Genomic DNA, 11295 nt, shown 5'->3' on the forward strand with positions numbered 1-11295 from the left:
TTAGACAGCTCATTTAATGTAATGCAATTTGCTAATCCTTGAATGTTGTTATTACCATCTATTAGGATATAAAGAAATGAAAGTTAGTAGTTAGACATTACAATCAAAATTGTAGTCATATTAGGTATGTTTTCAAGGTCAAACAGAAATATATTAGATAGAGAGGTCATCTTCAAACCCTTCAGAGATCTACAGAATATGGCATTTAAAATGTTTTAATAACTTAGAATTTTTTCTCTCTTCCTTCCTTTCTTTCTTCCTTTCTTTCTTCCTTTCTTTCTTTCTCTCTCCCTTCCTCCATCCCTCCATCCATCCTTCCTTCTTTCTTTCTCTCTTCCTTCCTTCCTTCCTTCCTTCCTTCCTTCTTCCTTCTTTCTTTCTTCTCTTCTCTTTCTTTCTTTCTTTCTTTCTTTCTTTCTTTCTTCCTGCTCTATGACTATAAGACATGTCGGCTCCTGGCAGCACCTACTTCAGAGAAGATATGGACATTGAAGAAAATGCATATGGAGTCAACTTTCACAGTGGCAAAAGTTAGCCACTGGGGAATAAAGTGTCCTTGAATTGACTGCTGACAAACAGGACAAAATGGACAGACAGGACACAAAACAAAGGACTACCAATCCTTGCCAAGACAAGTGTGGTTGCAGCTTTAGCAACAGGTGTCCTCTGAGGCCAGGGCAATATGGCACCATCGCTGCAGTGGACTTTGCAATCCGGAAAAGGTACAGTGCCCATCTATTTGAAGGCAGCTGAACAGGCAATGGACAGATGGCTTCTGGTGTGCAGTGGAACAGTAGCTGAAACAGTTATTCTTGAAAGAGTAACTAGGCTGACAGAGTCTAACCTCTCAATGGTAGACTGGCATTTAGTAAGAAAGATGAAGCCACCCACAAACAAAGAAGAATGGACAGCCAAATTCCAAAAACACCAACAATTTCCAGAATCAAAAATCCTGAATCATGACAGGACATTGGTGGAATTCAGGTTTATTTGGTACATGGACTACTCGCACCGAATGTGCAGTCGAACTGTAAGTCTTGTGTACATCCTACTTCACAAATAAGTCTGTCAGAAATGCTAAGCCTATAGGCTGAAGATGATGCCCCAATGTTGCGGAGAAACCTTGGGTGATTGTCCAGGCAGCTGGTTGTTTCTGTCAACTCACATTTTTTTGGAAGTCGCTTGTTTGCACTTCCTGTTTTACTAGGTAGTATTATTTCCTTCTTGGGTCTCTGAGGAAGTTGAAGAATAGATAGTTATATTAAAGTTAGTTGAAGATTAGATAGTTGTAGTTATAGTTTTCCTTGTTAAGAATTTCAGAAAAGAAACTCACTAATGAGGTGTAAAGTGTATAAATTTGAAAGACATTATAAGATAGTTCTCTGTTAGTCATATAAGTTAGGATTCAAAGTGAATCATATACATTTTTACTTACCAAAATAGGGTAGGTAATGGAATATTTTCTCTGAGTTTGTCAAATACAAATGGACTAGACATTGTTGATGTATTTATTGTTTGTATATACTATATATAGTTATTGTACTTATTGTATATAGTTTTTCTTATATTAGTTATAACTTTTTAATTCTTTTTTATTTTTATTAGAAAAAAGGGGAAGTGTGGTGATATTTTATTTGTATGTTAATAAATAGTTTGCCTGGAGATCAGAGGACATAGATAGCTATCCATAAACAAAAGTCAGGTGGTGGTAACGCCTGCCCTTAAGCTGATCACATGGCAGGCAGAGTCTCTGTGCATTCAAGGAGACAGCCAAGTGTGTTGACACACGCCTTTAATCCCAGTACCAACCATAGAGACCAGGAGGTCTGTACAGACAGGCAATGAGGAGGAAGTGACGTGGTTGGGCTAAGAGCCAATGAGAAGGCAGAACAGCAAGGCAATAAAGGCACAGGTTAGACAGGAAGAAGCTGGTCCTCTCCTGAAGCTATGGTGGCATGGCGAGTATGGTTAGCTGGTGGCTATCATTATTTCTTCGATCTCTATGGCTTTCACCCCTATATTTGGCTCTGTGCTTCTTATTTAATAAGACTGTTTAGAAATTTATCTACAATCTGGCAGGGTCTCTGTGTGTTCAAGGCCATAGTAGGGAACAGAGCCAAGCAAGCCTAGTGACACACGGCTTTAATCCCAGTACCAACCATAGAGACCTGGAAGTCTGTACAGACAGACAGTGACAAACAAGTGAGGTAGCTGGGCTGAGAGCCAATGAGAGGGCAGAACAGCAAGGCAATAAAGGCATGGGTAAGGCAGAAAGTAGCTCGCAATTGGAAGCTGTAGATTTGGTGAGGTAAGGTTGGCTGGTGGATTTCCCTATTTCCCTGATCTCTCTAAGGCTTTCACCCCTATATTTGGCTCTGTCAGGCCAGCTGACAGTCAGCTGGGCAGCTGGGTAGAGGCATGCAGATTGAAGAGACAATGAAGAAGACAGACTAGAGTAGAGAGGTCTGCCAGTCAATGCCAGACAGCCCTGAGTTTATTTCACAGTCAGCTTATATACAGTCTTGAAGGACAGAGATAGAACAATGCACAGCACAGGCATTCAACCACTATCTATCCTGCCTTGTGTCAAGGAGCAGGCAGTTTCATTTTCTATCTTGATGTACCTCCGGCTGGCATCAGCAGCCTACATCTAGCTAGATAGTGTGTTCCTTATTGTGGGCTAATCAGGACTTTCTCACAGTCCTTCAAAGAGGCTCTGTGGGCTAATCAGAATTTTCTCACAGCCTTGGAGCAAACAAGCTTGAACTCTATTGACTCAGAATAGACTTCAGATTCAAACTGGGAAATTGAGTCAGTTGTGGGCTCCCACAATTCCTCCTTTTTTATTTATTTTAAGACTCCACTGAATCTCTCAGATGACTGTGCCTGTCTTAGGTGTTTCCGTACCACACTCCAATCTTATCTGTCATGGAAGCATGAATTCCATCATTCATGTCCTGTCTTAGGTTGAAAGGAGGCAAAGAAAACTTACCCATCTTTGGCTACCAGCCTCTGGTGTTAAGTCATAGGAATGTGTGTAATTACACTCTGGAGTTCTGAGCCCAGTCTCAATAATGAGTTCAAAATCAGCTTGAAAATCATAGGCAAACAGATTATGCCTACTAAGACACATGCTCCAATAGCTACAATACTACTTAAGAGCGAAGTAAATGATGACCATGATGGGATAGCCCCTTTAAATTGTTCTAAAATATCTTCTGCTGTTTTAACTGCATTAAAATTCAATTTAGCCTTTTTCATTTCTATAATCTCTTGATGTAATTTAGCCAAATCTAAGGATTCATTAGAATCATGCCAGATTCCTTTAAGATGTGCCTTAACTCTTCCCCCATCCAATAGCACTTTCATTGTACACAGAAGATGTAACACAATTCATAATTAGTATGACATTTCAAATGTACTCTAGTTTTAAGGTTGGAGCTCATCTCCCAGAAACTGTACCACATCATACAAAGCATTCAATTTATTTTCCATTTTCACATCTATATCTTCTTAAATCTCTAATATCATAGAAACATTCATAGACAATTCATTAACAAACCCTGTTGTCTGGATGAATTGAGACAAAGCCACTGAACCAACAGTAATAGTAGCAAGCATAGTAACAAGAGCTGCAATTCCTGCTATAACTAATCCATCAACATGTTTCTGTCTGCTTAAAGCTTTCTTAATTTCTTCAATTACTTGCAGCCCTTTATCATCAAACCATGGATCACTCATATATACTGGCAATGTTACAAAAGAAGGTCCTTTTAAAAACTATTACATGAGTATGATTATCCATTTGAGAAATACAATTATTCAAAAATACAATTAAGACATGATACATAGAACCATTCATAGAAATATTTGCTTCGCCAATTAGAAGAACATAGAGCATTTTTACACAAGGAGGCTCTGTGGGCTAATCAGGAGTTTCTCACAGGCCTTCAAGGAGACTCTGTGGACTAATCAGAAGTTTCTCACAGCCTTGGAGCAAACAAGCTTGAACTCTATAGACTCAGAATAGACTTCAGATTCAAACTGGGAAACCAAGTCAGTTGTGGGCTCCCACATGGCTCCGTGTTTTTTATTTAATAAGACCATTTAGAAATTTGTCTACATGTTCCTCTTTTACAATAATTTCCCTAAACCTGGGTTACTAATATTAGGCCCTACATTCTTCTTTCAATTCCCATATTAGCACAGTAATCTGCTGCATTCTCTCTTACTTTTACCCTATGATTTGGAATGACTTGCATTGCTTTCAAACTTTTCCAAGAAAATCCCTACTCACCTGAGTTTTGGTACTTGGGGCACTCTCACAAATATCATCCATTTTTTTTTAAAAAAAAATTCCTGATGACAGATTCTATTGTCCCTTAAAAATAACCACTTTGCTATTGGTGAAATTATTAAGGCCACTCCAAGTAGTTAAAAAGGAGGTTTATTTAGTGGTATAACTTACAACTGAAGGGATAGGCTAGTTGCAGGGTCTGGGAAAGGCATGGCACAGTCTGGTGGTGTTCTCTGGAGAACTCTGCTCGGTCTACCTCCAGTGTCCAGGGTCCAGGAACCAAGAAAGCTGGCACATTTGGATCTCAGGTTTTCAGGGTCCTCTCTTGGCCCTGCCTTGTAGGTGTGACAGTTATTGAAGCCTCAATGGGGGTTGGAACTTCCAGATCAAGGTTGGAATGGCTACCCACTACACTTTGCAGTTAGTTTTCTCACAAGGATTTGTTAAAATTTTACTGGGTGCCCAGTTCCCTTAAAACAGTGGAAATAGAAGAGCACACTGGAACTACCCTACTTTCTTTGGCTTGCACCCTGTCTTGATAGGCAAGAAAAGAACCATTCAGTAAGTACAGTGTATCACCAGTTAAGTGATGGCCTGTTGATTCAGTGGACGCAGATAGAGGGATGTGGGAATGAGTGCCAGAGACTCCTGTGCTTGGCTAGCCAAAGTCCTCTATATTCTGGAGGTAGCATTTATGCTGAGCATTGACTTAGGAAGTAAAAACTGTAAGGTGCACTCTTCAGCAGGTGGTACTGCTTCTGGGCCATCACTAAGGTAAAGACAGATGTGAAACTTGGATGGGCAGAAAAATAAACCTCCCAATAACCTAAGTCTGCTTGGGGAATGGGGAGGATGGAGTGACATGGGGGAGGTCAGAGGTAAGGAGCTGAGCAGTTCTTGGCAGAGGCCATTCAAAAAAATGGGATTATTCTGTTGTAGAATGTTATTTCAAGGCGTGATACTTTTGTTTATGCTCTGGAATGTTTGTTTAATGCAAAGATTGTTTGATTAAATAAAATTCACCTGTGGTTAGGGGGGCTGCGTCAGCAACTAGCTGACAGGAAGTGGTGGGTAGGAGCTGGGTGAGAAAGGATTTGTAAGGAGGGGTGAGGAGAAGCATGGGTGTTTTTTGGAGGATGCCAGCAAGGAGAGGTGAGCTACTTGCTATTCAGCCTCTGAAGAGCATAATTCCACCTTAACCTTTGAATCTTGAGTTTTTTTTAGAGGGAGAGAGGTTTAGTTAAGTTCCCTTCATAGCTTTGCAAGAGTCGGAGTTGGAGGGAACAGATTCCCCCTCACCCTCCCCACCTGGCTATGTATGGCCCTTGTGGCCTAACTGCTGCTGGTAGTAGCAGATTTGCAGATGTTGATTCAGACAGCTGTGGCTTAAAAGGCAGCAGCCATTTAAATAAAGGACAACATTATTCTATGAAGGACATGAATGTCTATGCAAGTATTTAAAATTTTTGGTTTGTTTTAGGAGAAACTAAGGAATTGGTTGTCCTACCTGTCATTATTTTCTGGCAGAAAAAGAGGGCTGCAAATCTACTTTTGATATCAGTATCTTAAGTGTGGGAGCCCACAACTGACTCAGTTTCCCAGTTTGAATCTGAAGTCTGTTCTGATTTAACTGAGTTCAGGTTTGCTTGCTTCAGGGCTATGAGAAAGTCCTGATTAGCCCACAGAGTCTCCTTGAAGGGTTATGAGAAAGTCCTGATTAGCCCATAAGAAAGAACACACTATCTAGCTAGGTGCGGGCTGCTGATGCCAGCTGAAGGTACATTGAGATAGAAAATGAAACTGCCTGCTCCTTGATACAAGGCAGGATAGATAGTGGCTGAATGCCTGTGCTGTGCATTGTTCTACCTCTTCCCTTCAAAACTGTATATAAACTGACTGTGAAATAAACCCGGGACTGTCTGGCATTGACCAGCAGACCTCTCAACTCTTTTCTGTCTTCTTCATTGTCTCTTCAATCCGCACATCTCTACCCAGCTACTTAGCTGACTGTCAGCAGGCTCCGACACTTAAGTGACCCAGGATGTGCCTAACACTTGGTAGTTTTCTAGGTGAATGATTTGGACCTGCCCACAGGTGCTGCTTGTTTTTCATCATAAATGATCTGGTTACTGCCACGGAGAAGATGGGAATCTTGGACTTATGAAGCAGATGAATTCCTCATTTTATAGCTGGGATGGAGATACTGATATGGAGAGGTTTAGGTCAGTAGGCCACTGTAAACCCTCAACCCCAGTGAGACTTTGTGTTTCCACTGTGGGCTTCCAAGCATTTCCAGGACAGTGGTGATGAGGTGTTGCCTGCTACTACTGTGTTGCTAATCACGTTTTGAGTGTTCTGATACTTGGACTGCAATTTTATACAGTGAGAACCACATTATTCAAAGGCGCACAGCCATGCACACATACGTACTGTTGTGAGCACCCCATGCAAGAAACATGTGAACATGTTTGTGTTAATTCTACTATGTCAGAATTTATTGAACAGTAAATTCACAAGGTGCAACACTTTCAAACCATCAGTTTGCCAGATAATGCTAACTACCTAGGCAGTCTGGCTGAGGTAAATATACATTCTTTTATTCGAATCCTAATTTCTAATTCAAACTCATATTCCACAGCACATAGAACACATTCTGTATATCTATATTTAAGTATATGTATTTTTAAAGAATTAATACATGTTACAGAGGCTAAAGCAGAATAAGAGGTGCCCAAAGTGAGCTAACAGAAATACAAGTAGAGTCTGTATTGACAATAAAACCCAAGCCAGTGTAGAGAAAGAGCCGCTCCTGAGGTCAAAAGAGAGGCAAACTTTAATGTTGAATCCAGCCAAAGCAGGAAGGGAAAACTGGGTCAGAGCAGAAATGTCAGATCCATGTCCACATGGGTGAGAAGTGTTCAGGCAGTCTGCATCAACAGCTGGAGACAAGTCCAGCAAAGAGATGGACCCTGTTTTTTGAATAATCTGTTAACCAAACTGCTTATGTAATATTTTATTACGCCTTTCTTAAGCACTGTATTGTGGAATTGTTTATTTCTTCCCTGTGCCTCCTCGGCCACGTTTAATCTTCTGACCTAAGTATTTCTTCTAGTATCTTCTGTAGGGTTGGCTTACTGGATGTAACTCTTTAAATCTGTTTCCATCTCCTTCACCTATGACAGTTTTGCTGGGTGTAGTAGTTGGGAGTGGAATCCGTGCTTTCAAAACTTTTAGGACATCAGTTCAATTCCTTCTGGCTGCCATGGTCTCCACAGAGAAACTTGCTGTGATTCTAATGGGCCTGCTATTGTCTGTGACTTCATCTTTCCTTCTTTTTGATTATGAAAGCCCCTTTGTTCTGTACATTTATTGTCTTGACTATTATATAATGTGAGTATTTCCTTCTTGGGTTCCATTAGTTGTTCAATATGACTCTTCAGTCTTCATTAGGTGCCTATGAATTGGTGGCTTGCTCAGTTTACGTGGCTCTGCCATTATCATCATGGTGGGTGCATGGCAGCACTCATGACATTGGAGCAGTAGCTGAGACCTCTGTCATCTGCAGAGTAGGCTTTTGAAACTTCAAAGCCCACTCTCAGGGGCACACTCCTTCCAAGGCCATACCTATTATAAAAGCACACTTAGTCCAATAAGGCCACACCTAATCCTTTCAAAGAGTTCCACTTTGGGGTGAATAAGCACTCAAATAAATGTGCCTATGGAGGCCATTCTTATTCAAACCACACACTTGTTTTGGGCTTATTCATGTTTGTGTATTTGCAATGGTACCTAGGAGACTGGTACTATGTCTTGATAGTAAAGTCTTGTTTCTTTGTTTGAACTTCTATCTCCTAGTAACTGAATGTGTCAGGTAGTTACCAGCTGTATCAGACTTAAGGTTCAGTCTTGGGTGACTCAGTTGTTGATGTCTCAATGGGGTTGCAGAACTACCTTGGCTTAGCTCAAGCTAAGTAAGGTTTCTAAGTCCAGATGCAGACCTTTTGTGGTTTGAGGACTGCAATCTTCAGGTGTTCTGGGAGTTTTCCTCAGATAATGGGTGCTGGTGGAATTGTTGGTACAAGTCTGAGATTTCCTACCTAAAATGGAGGGTTAGAGTATGGGGAGTCAGGTGCAGGACAGTGGTCCTTAGACACACTGCAAGAATGAGTCAAAAAATTACTTTTTATGGTACTTCATTATTTTCTCCATTTACCAACACTGCAGTCAAGATTTGGGATGAAAAAGAAAAAGTCAAATTAAGTTGAATAAGTTGAAAATATGTATCTCTATTAACTTCACAGATCTTAAAGTACAGGTAATTTGTTGGTCACAGGATGGTTCTAGATAAGTTAGTTAAGACAGAAAAAGCCATCCTTTATGTGGGTGGCACGATTCCATATGATGGACTCCTGAACTAATAAAAAGGAGAAATGGAAGTAAGCACAAGCATTCACCACTTCCTTTTCTTTATTAAGGATTTTGCACATGATTCAATTTTATTTACCCTCCCTCACCCAACTCTTCCCAGGTTCAACCTCCTTCACATCCTACTCATGACTGTTTCCTATCTCCACCTGTCTCCAAAGGACAACTTGTCCCTTCTAAATATTCTTGTATGTGCGGCCTTTCACTGGAGTGTGGTCAACTTACTGGTGGCAACACTGAGAAAATCGACCCTTACCACAGCAGTTAGGAATTTCCCATAGGACCTTGGCTAGTGGTGGAACTTTGTGGCCAACTGCCCAGGGTATACAGCTATTTAGTTTGGTTTACTGTTGCAGTCTTAGGCATGGCATCAAATACCCTGACTTTATACGTGCAGCTGTTCTGTGTGTCCAGAAGACATTAATTCATTGTATTTACACTCTTTCCATCCCTTCCTCCACAATGATACCTAAGCCTTTGGAAGAAGGGGTGGGGTATATATGTTCAATTTAGTACTGAAATTATACAGTCAATTATTCGCTGCATGTTGGCCATTGGGGGGTCTGTGCTGACCATGATCTATTGTAACCATAAGTTTTGTTGATGAGGGATAAAATGTCTTAATCTTTGGGCATATGTATCAGTTATCAGCAGTTGGTTTAATACTATGTCCACTTAGCACAATAACAGTAGTTAATTCTCTCCTAGGGTCTATGAGCTATCTAACTGTAAGTTATTGTTATGATAATGGATAATTGTTATGCTAAGAGGGGTTGAAAAGCCTGTGAGAGCCACAGCTATTAGATGTCTTCAGCAAAGCAGTATCTTCTAAAGATAACAAGGTCACTGAACAAATTCACTCCCAGCAGCTGTTACTACATGCACAACACCTATACAAGATAAATCTAGCCAAACTAGTATGGATCAGTGAGGGGCCTGTGAATTACTAAGCTTAGCTGTAGAGCTATTGGCAGTTGGTGGGTGCTGGGGAACACAGTATCAGCCTGAAAAGCTTCCCATACTTGTCACTTGTACTATACCTCTCCATATACAGGCTGCATTCAGTGAACTAAATATATTTTAGCAATGGACTTAGTTGGGAGAGAAAAGAGAAGGTAGTAATAGGAGAGAGATTTGCAGCAAAGGAATGGGAAGGGTATATGGTTAAGACACTACATACATGAACAATGCTCTCAAAAGAAATAAAATGATCTTAAAAAAAAAAAGCCATGGCTTTTGGGAATGTGCAAGCTTGACTAGTTTCAGTAGTGATCAGTTCCAAGAATCTGGCTGTAATAAGGTTTATAGAGGGCCATCATTTTACTATGGAGAAAGAGTGAACCAAGAAAGAGGGATACTCAAAAGTCTCTGGTTCTAAAAGCCACAGAAGCCTGCATCCATGTAACCCTAGGGAACAGAAGGGAGTGCTCCCTGGAGATCAGTTACAGTGAGACTAACCTTGCATCTCCCACTTGTATTTGCCATGAATACTAAAGAGGAATTCTGCAGTGGCCTTCCAAACGTCCCTTTCTTTCCTTCATCATACATCTCCAATAATTAGTTCAGTTACTTGTTACTAATCATTATCAAACTTGAAAGCACAGAGGCCTGTGTTGGTGTAACTTCAGGGAACACTACGTGTGTTCAGTGCCCATGCAGACCAGAAGAGGGGGTCATATCCACTGCAACTGGTGTTATTGATAGTTGTGTGCAGACATATGGATGCTGAGAACCAAACATGGTTCCCTATATGAGAATCAATTTATTTTAACCAGTGAGCCATTTCTCCACACCTCAATAAAGGACTTTGTACTTGATGGGTTAGTAAGGACAAATGAACTCTCCTGTATCTCCTGCTAGTTCCTACGCTGTGGTTAAGATGCTTCTCAGGGTTCCTCTTTCCAAAGAGCGATGGTGGGTCTTCAGTGCAGTTTTCTCTAGTTGTGTTACTGTAATTAAGGAGTCAGCCTGTCAAGTTTCTCTTGTGAAACTGAATATAACTGTTCCCTAAGACAATGACAACACGAGAAAACAGCTTTTAAAATGACCCAAGATAGAAATGCTACCTGTAGCCGGGCGTGGAGGTGCACACTTTTAATCCTAGTACTTGGGAGGCAGAGACAGGTGGATCTCTGCGAGTTTGAGGCCAGCCTGATCTACAGAGTGAGTTCCAGGACAGCCAGGGCTGTTACACAGAAAAGCCTGTCTTGAAAAACCAAAAAAAAAAAAGAAAAAAGAGAGAAAAAAAGAAAAAAGAAAATGCCACCTGTGATAGAATGAGGTGGCAAAAAGGTGCGTATCTATTCTCTCCACAAAGACTGACAATAGCTCAAACAAAAAAGGAAAATAAGATTAAAGAAACTAATGTAAACCATGTTGCTATGGAAGTTTCAATATTGTCTCTTTTTAAGCAAACTCAATTTTTTATGCCTTTCTGGATATATGCAAATAAGAACTGAAATGACCATGATTAATACTTGAAGAAGTGGCTAGTAACCAAATCCATCCTATCTCCTGAATGAGTGTGTGTGGCTTGTGTCCCTGATTCAAAATGGTTCTCATTCCATGAAAAC

Source organism: Peromyscus leucopus, chromosome 11 (genome assembly GCF_004664715.2).
Source record: "Peromyscus leucopus breed LL Stock chromosome 11, UCI_PerLeu_2.1, whole genome shotgun sequence".
In the NCBI taxonomy this organism is placed as follows: domain Eukaryota; kingdom Metazoa; phylum Chordata; class Mammalia; order Rodentia; family Cricetidae; genus Peromyscus; species Peromyscus leucopus.